The sequence below is a fragment of the Phascolarctos cinereus genome, unplaced genomic scaffold, assembly GCF_003287225.1.
Source record: "Phascolarctos cinereus isolate Bilbo 61053 unplaced genomic scaffold, phaCin_HiC Scaffold_7;HRSCAF=346, whole genome shotgun sequence".
Taxonomy (NCBI): Eukaryota; Metazoa; Chordata; class Mammalia; order Diprotodontia; family Phascolarctidae; genus Phascolarctos; species Phascolarctos cinereus.
This window is the reverse complement of record NW_027556180.1, coordinates 162,872,722-162,893,306: the sequence shown is the minus strand read 5'-3', so window position 1 is coordinate 162,893,306 and position 20,585 is coordinate 162,872,722. Positions and strand designations below refer to the sequence as shown.

General features: G+C 38.1%; 1 long non-coding RNA gene across 1 annotated transcript in view; it reads left to right on the top strand.

Moving 5' to 3' along the window:
• Positions 1–6,407: 6,407 nt before the first annotated feature.
• Positions 6,408–20,585, top strand: part of LOC110196694 (uncharacterized) — a 33,549-nt gene continuing 19,371 nt past the window's right edge. The window contains exons 1-3 of the long non-coding RNA XR_002321284.1: positions 6,408–6,631; positions 14,319–14,485; positions 15,169–15,314. This is a non-coding gene — a long non-coding RNA (uncharacterized LOC110196694). The remainder of the gene's footprint in view (positions 6,632–14,318; positions 14,486–15,168; positions 15,315–20,585) is intronic.

Genomic DNA, 20,585 nt, shown 5'->3' with positions numbered 1-20,585 from the left:
CTCAGACATATTACTTTTTTTTTGTCATCTGTTGGGCAACTGGGTAACAAACATCAACATTTTTTTCCAACCTGAATATCAGTGTTCATATGGAGAGTGTATAGTGATTCTATGACAAAAAGGTAGAGATTTGAGACTGAATTGATATGGCTGATCAGTTTCCAATTTTTTTTTCCTTTGATGTTCTATGGCTGTATGACATGGACCTTGGAACTCTACAGCCTCCAAAGAATTAAAAGGAAGTACCACCCAGTGGGCAATTAAAAACAAAGGTGTAGGATGAGTACACATTACAAACAGGATCATGAAGGAGAAGCTGGGTAAAGGATGCTGTTAAAAAATTCTCAGTGAAAAAGATAGGTTGTTTATATGGCAAGAACAAGAGATAACCAATGGACAGCCCATAGGCTCCATTGCTATCCTTAAGATATCAAGAAAAAAATGATACAGGATTCCAGAATATTGGGTGGGGACCCTTGTGATAAAGACAAAAGGCCTATAGTATGGGCAGTTACTGATAAGTTTATGGTCTATATTTTTAGAGGGAATGACAAATGGATAGGATCACAGACACATTTGGATATTAGCTTGACATGAACACCAAGGTACTGGCTGTTGTTTTATATTTGTATGGACCTTCCAGCCACAAGCTTAGGAAGTCATTCATTAATGTTCATCTAACTAATTTACTTTTATTAGTTTAATTAATTCACAATAGGTGGTTAGTATTATTGTTTAGGCTGACCTCCTAAGCACATAGGCAAATATATAGGTGGGTGGCCTTTACTCTCTTTAGTTTCTAAATGCCTTGTACAGGACAACATGCAAGAGAAGAGGAAGGGCCATATGGAGACCTTGATATTATGCAGGGGCCTAGGTATTCAGATTAAATGGGGGAAGTGAATTTGAATCAGAGTCAGCTTTTGCTGTTTTCAGGCTAATGGACAATGAGTATATTTTTAACATAATGGAGTTACACAAGCATAATGAGGGGCAGAAAACAATAACCAAGCTGCTTGCATCACCAACAAATTTGAAGGTAAGAGAAGGGGAAGAACTGCTAAAAGATGACTTTTATTATAATCTAAACGTGAGAGTGTGGACTTATGTTTCAACTCCAGAACGGCTAAGCATTTTTTCATTTTAGAAATGTTAAATGACTGATGATGACATGACCTTGTTAGAGAACCAATATAGCATGGGAGGAAACAGGTCCATGGCAAAAATAACCTTGCAGAAGGACTAGGCATAATGGAACTGAATTAACTCAGGTCAGATGAAAGGAGCGAGGCTGATGAGCCACCCGGTGGGGTTATGCTCAAGTTGGTTTCACAAAGAGCTTTAAACTAATCATCTGCCTGTCATTTTCTGTTTTGCCTTAATTTTATCTAGTCAGTCTTTGCTCTGTACAGTTTCAAAAATAAACTGGAGAAGATTCGTAGCTCTTACAGAGAGGCAGCTTGGTGTAGGGGACTAAGTGTCAGGCTTGATGAGGAAGTCCTCGGTTCAAGTCCTGATGTGGACTAGACTTATGTGTCAGCACATACTAGTTGTGTAACCATTGGTGAGTAATGGTAAGTAACCTCTCAGTGCCTTAGGTGATTCTCTAAGACCATAACAAATGGACAGCCTTTATGTGATAGTGAGAGTCGCCACATGCTAATTTCCCTTTGTTGATGAAATTACTTGTATGAATTGTTACAACAACAAAACCCTTTTATATTTTGTTTAAAATAGTTTTATCTGAAGACAAGGGCTTAGATTAAGAATCTTTCATTATTATGTGAGGAATCATCCATATCCTTCCTCTCCATCACAGTTAAACTCCTTAAAGAAGCTGTCTACAATGAATGTCTATTTCTCTTCACTCTTTTCTAAAACCTCTATAATCTGGCTTCCAATCTCATCCAACTGGAACTGCCTTTTCCTAAATTACAAATGATTATTTCTTAACTGCCAAATCTAATGTCCTTTTCTCTTTCCTCATCTTTCTTGACCAATGAATCAGAGTGATTTTCCTTAAGTGCAGGCATGACCATGTCACATTCCTAATTATAAATTCCCTATTATCTCTCCTCCTTATTACTTCAAGGGTCAATCAATCAATACATCTATCTATTAACAACCATTTATAAATAGCTATGTGCCCCCTACTATTGAATATAAATTTCTGTTTGGCCTTTAAAGTTCCACACATACTGGCCTCTTCTTATCTTTCTGGAATTCTTAGAGATTACTTCTTTCCACCTACTTTATGTTTCTAGCCTTCTTGCTGTTCCTCACACTGGATTTTCCATTTCCTACCTCTGAATCTTTGAAGTGCTCAACTTCTTCACCTTGACCTCTTAGGATCCCTATCTTTATTTAAGACTCAAGTTAAGGCTCCTTTTACAAGAGGCCTTTTCCTGGTCCCTGACACTTTCCCTGTAAGGTTTCTAAACTACTTTGTATTTATCATGTAAATACCAGTTAATATACAAGGTGTCTCCCCAGTTAGAAAGTAAACTCCTTGAAGGCAGGGATTTTTCTTTCCTCTTTAATCCCCAGTGTTTATCACAGTGCCATGCATAAGGATTAATGCTTGTTGATTTATTGAGGCAAGTAGTGTGGGAGCTGATATTACTTTTGCTTTATATAATTCAGTTTTTCCTGTCTTCTTTGCCCCCTAACATAAAGCTCTGAGGTACAGCTTCTAATGATAAGGCAGCATGACTTCAGGTGGAATTTTAACTTTTTCAATGAATAGAAATGCCAATATACTGATTTATGTAGAAACTCACAAGTTAGAGGGGGCATTCAGAGAGAAGGAGTTAAAGCCAGTCAGTGAATAAACATCAATTAAGCACCTGCTATGTGCCAGGCACTGTGCTAAGCACTGATAATACAAAAGACAGTCTCTACTCTCCAGGAACCCTATAATGGAGAGACAACATGTAAATAAATGTCTCATTGAGCTATACAGGATAAATTGGAAATAATTAACAGGGGGAGGAACTAGAATTAAGAGAGATGAAGAAACTTCCTATAAAAAGTGAGATTTTAGCTGAGATTTGAAGGAAGCCAGGGAAGCTAGGGGACTACATTGAAGAAGGAGAGCATTCTGGAATGGATGGAAACTATTCAAAATTTTCTGAATCTGGAAATGGAGTGTTTTAGAGGAACCTCCAATGTTACTGGATTGAAGAGTATGCCAGGGATGGGGGTAGTACAGGGCAGGAGGCAAGAGAAGAGCAGGTAATGGAAAGTGTAAGGTGTAAGAAGACTGGAAAGATGAACATTCAGGGCATATAAAAAGCTTTGAATGTCACAAGGAGGATTTTATATTTGGTCCTGGAAGTGACAGAGAGCCACTGGAGTTTTTGAGTTGGAGAGTATGAGAGAGAGAGAGAAGAGAGAGAGAGAGAGAGAGAGAGAGAGAGAGAGATTGAGAGAGACAGACACAGACAAACAGACAGACATACAGATGGAGACAGAAAAACAGAGAGATATGGTTAGACCTGCACTTTAGAAAGATCACTGAAAGGTGGACTAGAGTAGGAGGAGGCTTGGGGCAGGCAGGCCAGGCAGCAGGCTACTGTAACAGCCTAGGCATGAGGTAATATGGGTTAGAAATGGAAAGAGCAGAGTGTTGAATTCAGAAGATTCAGACTCAAATACCTGCTCTTTTTTGCTCTTATGTCCATGATATGTCTTTTAACTTCTCTGATATTCATTTTCTGTAAAATGATCACAATACTAGTCCCACTATTTACCTTAGGGATCATTGTGAGAAAAGTGCTTATAAACTTCAAAATTTTATTTAAATAGGAGCTTTTAGATCAGGAGCCTCAGTGACTTGTCAAAAGTTAATGAATAGCTGGCAAACCCAAATCTTCTGGCTCTAAATCCATGGTGATTTTTTCATACATAGGATAAGGTCTAGAACTGAGATTTCATGGGTACTCTCCAATGAGTCCACTCCCTCTTTCGATGGAGGTCAGGTATAGTTTTAGAGAGGTACACAGAGCACCAAGAGAAGAAGTCATTCACCTGTTGTCACATAACTAGCTATGTGCTGAAAAGCAAGGTACAATCTTGTTTTATGAAATGTAGACATTTTCCTCAGAACTGCTCAGAAATTAGAAAATTATAATGTCCCTTTCTCAGATGTACAAGTGAAACCAGCTACAAAGAAATCAGAAAAGGGTCAGTAGTAATACTGATGGCTCACACTTCCATATTGCTTTAAGATTTGCTACTAGCCAAAGATAGTTATCAAAAAGTAACGAAGTTAAGTCCTTAGTATAGGCCAGGTTTGGGTGAGACGAGAGGTTAAAAAACTAGGAATTATTTTTGACCTCAAGCTTCCCATGGAAATCAATCAATCAATATATATTAAATGCCTATTATGTTTCAGGCATCATGCTAAGCACTGGAGTTACAAAAATAAAAGAAATTGCCCCTACCCTCAAAGAGCTTACAATCTAAAAAAAAAGACCTATCTTTTTAATGACAATATTTTACCAGTGTTGCTATATGGTAGTCAAGCATGGAATATAACAATCTCCAAAGGGGAGGGAGGGGACACACACACACACACACACACACACACACACACACACGGTAATGGAGAGGCACACTGAGGGTGTGAGCATACTGTAACATGGTCAAAATGAAAGTAAGTAGAAGAACTGGTATTTGAAGGCAAGTTTCATGACTCCATATCCAGTGCCCTGTCACTAAAGGTTTGTCTCCTGAATGATTCCATAGTTGTTGTTGTTCAGTCATTTTTAGATGTGTCCAACTCTTTGTGACTCCATTTAAGATTTTCTTGGCAAAGACACTAGAGTGGCTTGCCATTTACTTCTCCCACTCATTTTACAGATGAGGAACTGAGGCAAACAGGATTAAGTGACTTACCCAGATTCACATAGCTAGTAAGTGTCTGAGGAAGGATTTGACTCATGAATAGGAGTCTTGCTGAATCCAAGCCTAGTGCTCTGTCCACTGTGCCACCCAGATGCCCCTATGACTCTATAGAGAGGATTACTATTTCAGGTCAAGGTTAGACTAGATGACTTTTGAATGAGACAAACTTCCACTGTAAAATTCCCTGATTTTCATTAGTTTTATCATGCTATAAAAGTGAAAACTTAAGGAGATAACAGTAATGATCTACAGGCATAGAAAGGGCTCATTCTCATGCTCTGCTGGTGACCAGTGTTTCTTTGGGAAGAGTTAGCATGATACAGTGTCTTTTGTATCAGAGGACATGTGAACAAATCCTGCCTCTGCCAAGTGCTACCTGTGTGACTTTGGGGTAATCCCATAATGTCCTCGGGACTCCATTTTCTCATCTATAAAACGGTGTGGAGAAGTTGGTCTCAGAGGTCCCTTCAAGCTTCAGATCTATGATTGTCACTAAGGATGGAACAAGAGGGATATGGCCTAAAATCACATCACGAGGGTTTTAGGCTGGGTAAGAATTCCTGCCAGGAAGGACTGTTAAACACTGAAATGGATTACCAGGAAAGCTTGTGGAAAATCCTTCTACAGAAGTCTAAAAAAAATACGTGAGATCTTCATTCCTTTGGTATTTTTGTATTCTGGGTATTTTGGGTGGAATAAGAAGACCAATGGTTCCCAGTCTCACTTTTTCTTTTGACCAAGAACACATTCAGTTGTCTTGACTAAATTTAGTGACCTACTTTCAGATTTTGTGATGATGTCTTCCTGTCCCTCATGCCCAACAGCTTTTATTTCTTTGTATTTAGAATACTCTACTTCTCTCTGCTTCACATATAATTGTCAGCACTTGTTTCATTTCCTGTACCATTTCCTCAGAATGTCCTTTTCAGTTTCTACTCTTTATCATAGGTTTGTCTACTTCAGTCTTTAATCTCTTTCTTCTGTCTTTGAGTTTTCTCATTTTCTACTTTGGAGCATATCAGAGGAGTATATTGCTGTCAGGCTTATTACTGTCCCAGAAATCTCTTTTCTTTTTCCTTGAACTTTCATCTCAATGATACAAAAACTGAGGCCCAATGAAATTAAACAATTTAAACGAGGTCACACAGGTCGAAAATGCCAAAGGTGGGAATTTGAACTCAAATGATCTTACTCCAGAGACATTGGCCTTTCCACTGTACTACCGCTTCCTTGTCCAGTGCCCTGGCCACTGCACCACAGTAGATAAACACCTTTCCACCTATTCCAAAAGCCTAAATTTGGCTCTTTGAAATTTTCACACATTACTCTTGTTTCTGTTCTCTTGGGTCACAGAGAACAAGTTTAATCTTTCCTTCATATGATAGCCCTTCACATATTTGAAGACAGTTATCATGTCCTCTTGAGTTTTATAACTGTAGAATTTCAGTTGCCTCTTAGTTCTAAACTCTTATAATACTCTTTATTTGAAGGAGGCCAGAAAGTCCAGTATGGCAGGCTGGTACCTGAAATTCCATCTTTAGAGAAAGTCATGATACTAAATGAAATTCCATCATCAGAGATTTGTTTCTATGAATCTGAAAGTCTTTGAAGTTTTCTGGAATTCCCAAGCAAAATTGGTTGTGGGGAGCTGCCGGGAGCGCCTGCGTCCCCGGCTGTGGTCTGATGCCGGCAGAGTGTGAAGAGAGAAAGAATCACGGGCCAGGTGAGAGCAGTGAAGAACATACTCTGTTTATTGATCTGAGGGCTCAGGCTTATATAGTACTGGATCAAGCAATGGTAACATTATTATTCATGAAAAGTACAAATCTAATTAGGTGATTTCCTTACTTCCTTGTTCCTTGTCTGTTACATTCTTTCCGGAGTCCTGTCCTGTACCCCATCCGTTTCCTCCCTTCCTGCATCCTGTTCTCAAGAGACAGAACAGGGGGGTGGTGAGCTGACATCCTGAGTTTCACAGCTGTCAGGCTTAGTACAACCTACAGGTAAGACCTGGGCTGGCCTAAGCCCTCCAACTCCCCAAAGCCGGCCCTCTACAGGGAGCAACTTATGACTTGTCAAACTAATGTCCTACTGGAATTTATGATGGCTAATTAAGATCATGGGCTAAGGAACTAGGACACAGGTCAGACATTTGAATGAAAAGAGGGGAAGACAGGGAGAAGGAGGTTGCTTAAGACAAATTCCAAATGAGATATTAAAGGCATAGTGAATCAGAGTTTTTGACCTGTAGTGAGAAAGAACTTTATTCAAATCCTATCTCTAATAGTTACAAGTTAGAGGTGTGACCCATGAAATTCCATTAAGTACTTGGAGCCTTAATTTCCCAATTTATAATTTGAGCTAATACATGCAATGCCTAATTCCCAAGTTTGGTGTGAGTATTAGATGAAATAACATACATAAATACACACACATACATATATATGTATATATATTAGCTCATTTGATTCTCACACCTATAAAAATCTCTCTCTGTCTCTGTCTCTCTCTTTTTCTCTCTCATCCTCACAGGGTAATGAATATGTTGCATGAATGGCATGAATACGTTGAACCTATGGTAAATAGGGTGTTAGGCTCCTGTGACCACCAAAAATTCTAAACTTCCATTAGACATTGCTGAAAATATATTTTTCTACATCTATAACAAAACATTTTACGCAGTTTTCTTAACCCAGTAACCACGAAATAACACCCAAAATGCAGCCCACAAAATAAAATTGGTGACATGCAAAACATTCTCTTGCTAGTACTTCCCTAGAATTCTGTGGCCTTTTGTACTAACATCTCAATTTAAAAAATGGTTTCTGACAACATTCACTTTTCATTCTAAAATACCATAAATGCTGTACAGCAAATAAAATTCTTATACCATTTTTTAACCTAAATTTTACCTACCACTGTCAGATGGCAGTGTGTGGGCATTGCATTGTAGACTTTGGTGCTGTAAACCTCTCTACCTTGGCTACCCTTTGACAACCAAGGGAGAGGTTGCTGGGACTTCAGTTGCTGCTTTCAGAAGATGCAGAAACTGGTAAGGTCTTGGCATCATCTTACAAGCCAAAGAACTTGCACTGCACTTTATGGGCATAATTGCAACAAAAGACTTGAGTTTTAAAGGCAAACAGCAAAAATATGCAATGAATATATAGAGAGTTCTTTATAAGCATAGGGTAAGCAAGACCAATGAAGTGCCTAGTAGGATACCAGCCTTGCATGCACATCATACCTCTCATTTTTTTCTCTCCTGCACATAGTCACAAATGTGTTCAGTTGCCAATGCAAAAGTGAAAATGAGGTTACTAATAAAATCACATAAATACTTGAAGTTTCCAGTGTTGAGGATTGAGTGTATCTATATTGCAGACCTTAAAGTGTTATATAAATAGTTGTTGTTTGTTTAGTCAAGACCTGTGATTTCATTTGTACAAGGAACTCTGGGATTCTACTAATGCAGATTTGTAACATGATTTTTTTAAGCATAATTGCCTAGAGACAGTGAGAGGTTAAGTGATTTATCCATGATCACACATCCATTATTATTACTTAATTGATTATTACTCTTTCGTTAAATTGTGGGCTCCTCTAGGTCAGGGACTGTCTTTTATCTCTCTTACTATCCCCAGACCTTAACATAATTCTCTATAAGTACAGGATAAAATAAATGCTTTTGTTGACTTACTTCCCAATTTTACCAAATTCTATGTGAGAAGCCTAAGTTACAGCTAAAGCTTAGTTTCTCTTTGCAAATCAATTTTAATCTAATTATTTATATTAGCCTATCACAATTGTTGATTATTTTTGACTGAATTAAACCCATGGCCTGGAGCAAATCAATTGTTTCTTTCTAGAGACTTAATAGCTAAAGAAAAGATTCTTGCTCATGTATCTGATTTCTCTAATTGTTTCCAAAGAAAAACTGGTGTCTTGTGATTTTCAGGACCTGACTATTTCACCATCCTACCCTCACACATAAATGGACTCAAAGCTCTTTGGAAATCAATTTTAAAGTCTTGGCTGCCAATGCAGGGAAGGTGGAACTCCATATATAGTCTCATAAAATCTTAGAAACTTAAAACTGAAGCTCTTGTAGCTTAACCTTGCTCTAAGATTTGGGGACCAAGAGTAGTTAGATGGTGCAGTGAATAGAGTGCTGCCCCTGGAACCAAGAAGACTCATTTTCCTTAGTTCTCATCGGGTCTCAGACATTTAGTAGCTGTGTGACCCTGGGCAATTCACTTACCCCTATTTATCTCAGTTTTCTCATCTGTTAAATGAGCTGGACAAGGAAATGGCAAACCACTCCAGTATCTTTATCACAAACAACAACAACAACAAAAACAAATGAGGTCATAAAGAATCAGCCACTACTGAACAACAAACAATAACAATAAGATTTGGGGGCCTATATTAAAGTGAAATCTCTTCCCTTACAGCATAATGGTCCTTCTTCTTCCCCTTAAAGCTACTCCTAGAGCATTTAACATAAGTTATCCCATTTGATTGGTATGACAAGTATTGCATAGCTAGTATCAGAGTTGGGACTAGAAGTAGAGTTTTCTGACTCAAAGCTTAGTATTCCTTTCACTTCTCTCTCAACAACACAAGATAGATTAGGTGTCTACTCTAAGTTCAGTACCAATATTGAACCCCAAGGCATGTGGGGACCATCAGGTTGCCTAAGAAGGGGTAAAGCTTCACAGATTGAAAACAGAGCATGTCAAAGCTTCCATGCTGCTCAGTAGTAGGATCAGGCTAGTAATTGGCCTGATTCACTTTTTTTTCCATGCAAAACATATTTCCATATTAGCCATAATTCAAAAATGCAAGAAAAATAAAATGAGAATGTTATACTTCAATTTGCAATCAGTGTTCATCAGTTTTCTCTCTGGATGTATTTATTCCAACTTGTTATTGTACCCCTTAAAATATGGTGCCCCAAATTGAATACAAAATACTTCAGCTATGGTCTGACCAATTGAGAGTAGCATAGTACTCTTTCTCCCATTGTTCATCCCTTTCACAGATGGTAGAGTGCTTAATGACAACCCCACAAAAGAAGATGGGATACAATACAGTCTGAAAATAATTTTCCATAACAAGGATGAAGGAAGCAAAATAAGAGTTTTTAATAATGGACTTATATTACAAACATTATTATTGCTAAATAGAAGTATACTATCCCTCTGTTAGTGCAGACTAAATTTGTATAAGCTTTTCAAAGTTGTTGTACTCAACATACACTAAATGTGCAAGCAATCACTTATTGTTTTAAAGAGCTGGCATAATGATATGGAAGAATGCCTGAAGAAGACTGAGGTTGCCTATCAAGCTGTGTCAAATAATAAAATAAAATAAAAAAATAATAGGAAAAGATCTACTTAAAGCTTGCAAAGTATTTTATGTATGTTGCTATATTTGAGCCTTTAAGCAACTCTCATTTTACAGATGAGGAAACAGAGTTTCAGAGAAGTTAAGTGACTTATCTGTGGCCACAGAGCTAGCAAGTATCAGAGGCAAGATTCCAAACCCAATCTTACTGACTTAAAGTGCAATAATCTACTCTAGTATGTTTCTTGCCTCTGGAGAGTCTAAGACCAACACATAAAGAAAGATTTCAATTCTCAGAACCAATGTGAAAGATCGTTTATTTTATTTTATTATTTGCTCAATTAGTACAGTATCTAATTTCATATGGTGATTTGCAAGGTTTTAGATTTTGGCATTAAGGAGGCCAGGACATTTATAAGGAAGCTGATATAATGTGGCCTCACATGGATAGTATTAAGCACTGGCCCAAACTAAGTAATTAAAATTATCTCCAACTTTCCATGTGACTTTAGTGTCTGAACCCACTATACATAGCAATAATTAGTTGGGTATAAGTCCTGAGTTCATTATTAAAAGGTAAAATGGGATAATACTACAATGTTGTTGTTGTTTTTACTGTTTAGTTGTTCAGTCAAGTCCGATTCTCCATGACCACATAGATCAGAGCACTATTTTCCATGGGGTTTTCTTGGCGAAGATAATTAAATGGCTTGCCATTTCCTTCTCCAGTGAAATAAGGCAAACAGATGTTAAGTGACTTGCCTAAGGTCACACAGTTAATAAGTATCTGAGGCCATATTTGAACTCAGGTCTTCCTGATTCCATGCCCAGCCCTCTATCCACTGAACCACCTAGCTGTTTCCAACACTACAATAGCACAAGGTTATCATATCAAAAGGATTGGACTTTATAAACTTTAAAGCATTATGTCAACATTTTTAAAAAGTGGTAAGACACTGCCTATCAGTAGGTATGGCCTTGGAAAATCATGATTATAGCTTTAAGCCTAGAATGGACCTTCAATTCCATGTAGTTTTACTGTTTCATTATATTTATGAGCTACTTGAGCCTCGAAAGTGACTTGTGTGAGATCATAAAAATGGCAGGACTGGGATTTGAACTCAAGTACTCTATTTGCAGGACAGCTAGGCGGCACAGTGTATAGAGTACTGGGCTCAGAATCAGCAAGATTCATCTTCACGAGTACAAATCTCCCCTCAGACACTTATTAGCTGCGTGAACCTGGGCAAGTCACTTCACTGTTTGTCTCAGTATCTCATCTGGTAAAAGATCTGGAAAAGGAAATGACGAACCACTCCAGTATCTTTGCCAAGAAAATCCCAAATGGGGAAATGGAAAGTTGGACATGACTGAAAAGTGACTTGACAACAACAGCTTCTATTGCCAAGTTCATTCCTCTTTCCCCTGGATCATATATCCTCCCAAATGAGTTTCCTAGCATTGTAGTGAGGGTCATCACAACATTAATCTACTGGGCTGCACAAGTGTTTAGGAGGATGCCTAAGCAGCTGTTCTGTGTTAAACAGAGAAAGCAATGAGAAAGAAAAGAAATGTTTCAAGGATGCTCCAAAGCATGATGAAATAGAGTGGTGAAGTTGTAGTTTCCTCAGAAAAAATACCAGGAACTTTAAGACAGTAAATATTCTTTCTGAGCAAAATGTTATCTCTGATTACAAGATGCATTATTAGTCAGTCAACATGCATTTATTAAGCACTTACAATGTGTCAGGCATGGTGCTAAGTATAAGGGTTACAAAGTCAAAAGCATGTTTCCTATCCATAAAGAGCCCACATTCTGATAGGGGAGACAATATTCAAATAACAATGTACCTATAAAATATATGCAATATAATAGCAACTAATCTCAAAAGGACGAAGGCAAACATTAGAGGGAGAGGGGAGAATAAAGAAAAGTCTCTTGCAGATGGTGGGATTTGTGATGAATCTTGCACAAAGCCAGGGAAGGGGGTAATCTGAAACAAAGAAGAAGAGCATTCTAGGACAAACAGCTGGTGAAAAAACATGAAGACAGGGTATTGAGTGTCATTTGGGAGGAACAGCAGTATTCTGGCCAGTGTAACTTGACTATAGAATGTGTGGAGAAGAGCAAAGTATAAAAAGACTAGAAAGGTTGGAAGGATTCAGGCTGTGAACAGTTTTACATGCCCAACAAAGGATTTTCCATTTGATCCTGGACGTAATAGGGAACCAATGGAAGTTATTGAATAGAAGAGTGATACGGTTAGATTTACACTTTAGGAAAATCACTTTAGGCACCGAGTGAAGGGTTGACTGGAGTAAGGAAAGATTTGAGATACAGAGAGCAATTAGAAAGCTATTATAATAGTCGAGGCAAGAGATGATGGGGGTTGGTATTTGGATGGAGAGTGGAGAGAAGTGGACATATATAAAATATGTCTTTAGGGTAGAAACAGCAATGTTTGACAACAGATTGAATATTAAATATGTTTGAGAAATGGAGGATGAAACTAAGATTTTGGGTTCAGGTAACTGGGAGTTTGGTGGTGCCCTCAACAGTAATAGAGGAATTTGGAAGACAGAAAGGTTTTGGGGAAAAGATAATGAGTTCCATTTTGGACAAGTTGAGATTGAGATGCCTATGGGACATCCAATTTAAATTGTCCAAAAGTCAGTTATTAATACTAGACAGGAACTCAAGGAGGAAAAAATAGTACTACTTTAGTGCTGCTTCCATTTATAGATATAGGAATCATTTGATTAGAGATGATAATTAAACCCCTGGGAGTTGATGAGGTCACCAAGATAGTATAGAGGGAAAAGAGAAGGAGGCCACAAACAGAACCTTCAGGTATAAAAACGGTTAGTCCAAATGACCTAAATGAAGATCTGGCAAAAGAAATTGAGAAGGAATTATCAGGCAGGTAGGAGGGGAACCAGCAGAGAGAATCCAAAAGGAGATGGTGATCGACAGTGCTAAACACTGCAGAGAAGTCAAGAAGTATAGAATTGAGAAAAGGCCATTCAACTTGCCAGTTAAGAAATCACTGGTAACTGGAGAGAGCAGTTTCAACTGAATGATGAGGTCAGAAGCCAGATTTCATGGGGTTTTGAAGTGAGTCAGAGGCATGGTTAGAAATAATAGGCAGGTTCTTCAATGAACAAACACAGCTACAATCCAAGAACATGCAGTGTGCTCTGTATGGTTAACTGCTGAATACTATTCTTTTCAGCTACATAGGAACATACAGAGAGCAATCCCATCAGTACTAGAATCTAAAACTTGAGGGCTACTGACAATTGTGTGTGTAATGGTAGAATAATCACTGGGCTACTAGTTAGGAACCTTGATTCTGCATCTGCGTGAATGTGTATAATTAATTTTTGACTCAAATCTCTCATTTTTAAAAATGAAGATGATTACTGTACTTTACCTACCATGGTAGTTGTGGGAACCACCGGCACACCTGAGCAGTAGAAAAATTGTTGTAAAGCACATAAACTTTGACTCCCCGGGCAGAGGTCTGAAGCTATATTTAGTGCTCCTTAAAACCCAGTCCAATGACTTCAAATTGTGTGTAAAATTAAGATGATTTATTTTAATAACTCTAATCATCTAGTTGCTCTTAGGAGCCTTCAATTCATCCATGTGTTAATGAGATACCAAATTAGGAGTAGCAAGAGTCAGAGGGAAGAGTCTGAAATCAGTTGAGAGAAAAGGAAAAGACAAAAGAATTATTGGTTACTTTAGTAGAGCTTTGAGGACCATACTGGCAGCTGATGCTTCCTATACCCCCTTCGTAGCTAGCTATGACAACTTTCCTCACAACTACATGCATAGCCCCTGAGAGGGCAAAAAATGAACAACCCCCAGGCTCCAGATCACTTAGGCATATTCTAATTTTTAGTGCCCTATATGACCCATTAAATGTCCAAACCTCACCTAACTTCCCAAATCTAATAAGCTCTGCCCTCCTTCTTGCACTTCTAGCTTCTAGATGTTTGACTTGCTCTGAACAATGGTAAACCGTGGACTCCCACTCTCATTTCTTGTCTCCTAGACCATCTGTTTGTACCAGATACTGACATCTCTCTGGCAGTCTTCCAGTCTCCAGGATCCATTTTCTTCTGTCTACTTCCAGGCAACTGGCTTTACAGATCACAGTAACTCCTGAGGGTTATCACTTTATGACACCAACAACACAAATATGACGCTTTATCTACATCAGTAAGAAAATGTTAATTGTGCCTAACTTATTGTGTTTAATAAGTCATGGGACTGTGTAATATATTTTTAGAAAGATTTATATTTAAAAAAAGCTTATTGTTGAAAAAATCATTGATTTATTAAGCAATGAAGATAAGCTTTAGTTATCTCTCTGCAAAGTTCAAAGAATGACAGAATCATAAAATCTCAGAGATGGGCAAGATTTTAAAGCCCATATTTTCCAAGTTGGATATTAACTGGAATCTTCTCTACATTATCCCTTAAATCAAGGAATTCTATTATGGAGAACTAACTACCACATATTGCAGTCTATTTTTGGACAGCTATAATTATTAGGAAGTTTTTTTTCCCTTACATTTACTGATACCTGCTTCTCTATAACAAGCCACTCATTGCTCCTGGTTTTGCTTTCTTCTGCATGATATCCTTTCATATATTCACATAATTTAGAATTGGAAAGAACCTTAAAGATAATTTTTAAGTCTATCATTTTACAGAGGAACCAAATAAGGCCCAGAGAGGTGAAATTTTAAGTATTGGGTACAAAGTGAACAGAGTTAGGATTCTAACCTAGGTCGTCTGAATTCTAATCTTGTGTTCTTACCCCTGCAAGAGAACTGCTTCATGATCATGCCTCCCATTTTCTCTTCCCCAAATTTTTGGACTTTCTATCATGATCTTAGTCCTAACAGTGTGCCCAGAAGAGTGATCACAAGGTCTTCATTGAGAATCAAGAACAAGCTAGACACAGTAAAGAAAGACAGCTGTATAAGAAACCCAGCATAGAAGATACATGAGACCTAAGGGGAATTTCAGGAGTTCAACAAGGGTGAGCAAAGAACTTGTAGCAACCAGAAGCCGAGTTTCCTTTTTGCCACATATTCACTCTAAGTTTGAGCCCATTTTTCCAATGGGCAGGATATACTGATAGGAGAGTATATCACAGCGTTGTGTATGTGTGTGTGTGTGTGGGGGGGTATTTTGTATAAATAGTACCAACTGTACTACTACAGAAGACAACTGTTTCTAAAAGTTGCCTTGAATATCAGACTAAATAATATAACCTGATAATCATGGGAAGTACACACCAATGGGAGTTCATGAAGGGCTAGAAAGATAACCCTACCAACACCTAAGGCTTAACCATAGTACCCTGAGGGCAGTTGTAACATCAGTTCTCTAGGGACCCAGCCTATAAGTGCAAGTGAAGGTTGAGATAGTAGCTTCAGAGTTGTATAACTTAATCTTTCAAGGAATATTTAATTCTTCATAACCAAGAAAGACACAGATTCTTCATTTTTTCCATGCTGCTAGCTCTTCTTGACAATTCTTGACTAACAAGTGAATCAAATTACCTTTTGTCCCATCTGTCCACTTGTTAATTGTCTTGGGGCTACAGTATATTTAATCTATAGTGGCTGCCTTTTTCTTCCCCAGTATCTCTTTGAAAAATGAAAGTTCCAGAATTTGGAACCGAAAGTTTTAAAAACAAATGTTAAAAATTGTTTTTGCATGCAATTGGGAAATAAGATATGTAGGCAATGGGGTATAGAAATCTATCCTGCCCTACAGGAAAATAGAAGGGGAAGGGGATAAGAGAAGGGGGCGGTGTGTGATAGAAGGGAGGGCAGATTATGGGAAGGGACATTCAGAATGCACACTGTCTTGGGGTGGGGCAAAGGGAGAGATGGGGAAAAAATTCAGAACTAGAAATCTTGTGGAGGTGAATGTTGAAAATTAAAAATAAATCACTTAAATCTGAAAAAAAAAAGAAAGTTGCTTGGGCAACTTAATTTGCCAAGGTGACACAACCAGGAAGGAGGTTGGGGCATAGCTGAAACCCAGGACATCCTCACACATCTTCTATCTCTATGGTACCTCCCCATTTAAGTCTGTATAGAAACCCAAAGGGGTGCCTCATTATTTATTTCCTTCAACTTGGGCAATTACCTTTAAGTCACATATCTGTGGTTACTGTCCCATTTAACTAGCCAGATTCTTTCCTCTGAAAACTTGATCCAAATCCCATTCCAGTTAAGGAGTTGGACTTCAATGAGAGCCTTGTGTTAGTAACACAGGGCAGAATTTGGCCTGGTGAAAGAAAGAGATATGATTCATGGGGGTAGACAAGGGAAGACAAAAAACAGTTTCATCACAAGGTTAAACAAATGCCTAAGGAGAACTCAAGTTCCCAACGAGCCATTTGGGAAGTAGAACAGAGGAGTTTTATTATAGTCGTGGAAAGACAACAAAACTCCCAAACAAAAGAAGGATCAAATTATTAAGGCCATACATAAGACAAGGGTCTCATTAGAATAATAAAATTTGAGAGTGAGAAAGAACCTTAAGGAATCACATAAGCCAGTATTCCCATTTCACAGATGAGAACCTTGAAGTCCAAAGAGCTTCACTAACTTATTGAAGATCATACAGTTTGGCAAGATCATTTCAATGACCTGGAAGGAACTCAGATCTAGGTCTTCTATCACCAAATCCATTGTTCTTTCTGGAAAGAGCCAAAGTGGCCTAGAGGAAACAGTGGTGCCCTTGGCATAGGGGAGATTTGCATTCGAATTCCACCTCGATACTAACTATGTGACCATGAGCAATTTACCTCTCTGAGCCTCAGTTTCTTCTTTTAACTAAAAATACCTGTAGCACCTTCCTCACAGTGTTGTTGTAAATAATAAACAAGATGATATTTAAAATTTGAAAGACATAAAAAATGAAAGTTTCTTGCTGACTTGTTTAGTGAGTCCTCAGTTAACAAATTCTTGTCAAAACCCAAATGTAACTATTGTGAGTTGGAAGGTCTCATGTAGCAAACTGAAAACTTGCAGCCCCTGCTTACTTCCTTTCTTTTGTTTCCTCTCACCACTGATAAGGCTTCAGATATCATTTGACCTTCCTTATTTCTCTGCTGTTTCATCAGGTCAGTCTTCTAAGGTAGATTTATTTTCTACTTTTGTAGAACAATAACTTTTCTAGCAATGCTACATGGAGGAGCCATTATTGAATTTATAATTATTCTCATTATTATTACTATAGTATTCTAAAATAAGCAGCCATGAATCATTCATCACAGGTTGGAAGTGATCCTGCGTTGGTAAAGACTGATAGGACACAAAGGTTTCGAATATGAGTCTGGTGACAATTGTCGTGTTTTTCAAACTGAGGACCTGGATAGCTAAGTTTGGAGATTTCATCAACAAGAACATGGGATATCACATGATTTTCTTTACTATCTCAACTCATGAAATACTAAGGGGGCAGCTAGGTGGCATAGTGAATAAAGCACCAGCCCTCAAGTCAGGAGAGCCTGAGTTTAAATTCAGCCTCAGACACTTACTAACTGTGTGATGTGACCATAGGCAAGTCACTTAACCCCAATTGTATTAAAAAAAATACCATCTAATGAATAGAGTATGCATTAATCTTAGTTAATGGCAGGAATACTCACAATGATGAAATATTGAGTTTTGTTAAAAGTATTACTACTTTAACTAATGTCTAGCAAAAATAATCATGTTGGTGGTTTCTAATGTAAATACTAATTATCTTCATGTAATAATTTATTAACTGGAAGTGATATATTTGTTGAGGACTGTTAGTATTTCAAAATTCTGTATGTCCTGGCTTTGCTGACTTTCTTACAGTTCCATCACCCCCAAACTATCCCCACAACTGCTTTCCCATGATATCCAGTACTTTTAAGCCCCATGTCCTTACCAAATTTTTCCTCCTCTGCCCTCCATCCTCTCTGAGGCATCACATCCTGGTTATTATTCATACTGTATTATTCTTTGCTTTGTTCATCTACCCTTAGGCTAGTAGTAGTCACTAAAGCAAATGTCACCCAGGTGTTGAACCCTTGCCTCTGATAGCCAGACTAGATAGCTTTCATGGAGTTTCTTAATAATTAAAATTTCCTTTTTTGCCTCCACTTAGATTTAAAAGCTCTGGGAAATGTTTCTAGTTAGCACACTTTGCATGTATTTAGCTGATTCATCTGCTTGCAAACAAAGAATCTCAGTGGCATTGAAACGTTAAAGAAATTCATAACAGAATTGAAAAATAAGACAAAGAAAATAGCCCCAGCCCACATTCCTAGTGAATATACTCTCATTTCCTTTGGACTCAGATTAGTTTGGGTCTAAATTCCCTCAAAAAACTCACTATTCCAATAGGGGAAGTTTGGGCAATGCCTCTGCCACTGGAAAGGAAGGCTGGAAATGTCAACGATGACAATGTCAGCATGTCTGTTTGGATCACCAAATATTCTTCCCTGGACAGTTCTCTCGTCTCTTGCCAAGGAGTAAGTTTTATGTCTTTATTCCCCTTCTAGTCCTGTTCTTGACTTTCTAGACTTCAAAACTATGTTTGCTCTACTGCTGGCTCATTATGGAACTTCTCTCAGTACCTGGGGCCTCCTTGCCCCAGAACAGATTTTCACTCATGCTACTTTCTTACCCTGTAATATCCTGCTGCAAGACCTGACCCCCTTCTCCCATTGATGAACTCATCTTAGAACCTCTTTTTGTGTGTGTGTGTGTGTGGTGTGTGTGTGTGTGTGTGTGTGTGTGTGTGTAAGGGCCCAGGCCAACCTTTCATTCTCCTTCCACCCCTGTTCCTGACTTTCTGCTCTTCAAAGAATCATGCCTCTGCACCAAATACCTTTATGGACACCCTCACCTGGCTTTTCAACTCCCTTTTGTGTGTTATCTTTCTCCATTAACTATAGTGAGTAGATCCTGAGAGGGGGAGAGGGAATGGAATTAATTGATCCTTCACCTATGAGTGTAGCTATTCATTCTTAGAAGTCTAGTTTCAATCCATCTAAAAATCATATCCTTTCGTGAGGTGGAAGGGGCCTAAATGATAACATATGCCCACCTCCTTAGATGAAGAAAGTTGAATGAGGATATGTGAGATGATATGCCTAAGATTGAATAGATAGTATGTGATTTAGTCAGGTCTTTTGACTTCTAGGTAAGTGAAGGTTGGACATCATATGATGGGCTCTTTCATTGAAAAATGTGACTGTTTGGAATTTAACTTTAAAAACGATAGTTAACAAGTAAGAACATGAATTTATACAATAAAGTTCTAAAGATAAATTTTAAGCTAGTCTAGAAAATTATCTAAGTTCATGTAAAAAGGATAGCAAGATGCCATCTCTTGGAATGAGGGTGGGGATTCCAGGATGCTGATTCAGTCTAGCTAGGCCCTAGAGGAAGAAAAAAAGGGCAGATTGATGGGATTGCACATTAAGAAGGAAGGAAGCAATTCAATGTGATCAGTGACTCATTGTTTGGTGGCTGAGCCATTGATCATTTCAAACCAAGCTTCACACACAAAGTGCAACTGTTCACTTAAAAAGTGCTTATGTCTCCAATCTACCCTACCCCAATGCCACACTGAGCTTTGCCTCTTGTTACAACTCCCCACCTCCCATACCTTTTTTAATCAAAGCAAATCTATTCATTATTCCCCAGGCATTTAACCTGCTTCCGGCTCTGAGCTGTCTCACAGGCCATCCCTTCCATATGACTTTTTTCTGTTTCCTTCCCTTTCCCAATTTATATAGCTTATTCCATCCAAAATGTTGCCTTCCCTGACTAATCCCGCCTGGCTCTGCTCCTATCAATCCATCTAGGACACCCTTAGCACTCCTACATATAGATGCATACAGCCATAATGAATGCTGTATGTTTTCATGTATGTGTATTTGTGTTCTCATTTCTATTCATTTAGGTGAGCATCCATAGTTTATGAATAATGTTTCAGTCATTTGTACTTGATTAGCACTTGTTGTCCTAGTCTTCTCATTAAAATAGGCACTGTAACTGTCCAGGTCTTTTTCACCCCATGAAACTTTGTTTCCAAAAATAACTGTGTAGTATTATTTCTACCCATAGCTACCTTTTGACTGTTTACTTCCTCAGTTTTTCTCTTCATCTTGCTTTTCCTTAGATTCAGGTAAATATTTTTAGATTCTTTTTCCATGCCAATTTAAAACTTGATTTTGGAGATTGTCTATGTAAATTCATGTTAATATGATTTTTAGTTGCTGGCTATATCTCTGCTCCAAATTCTCCCT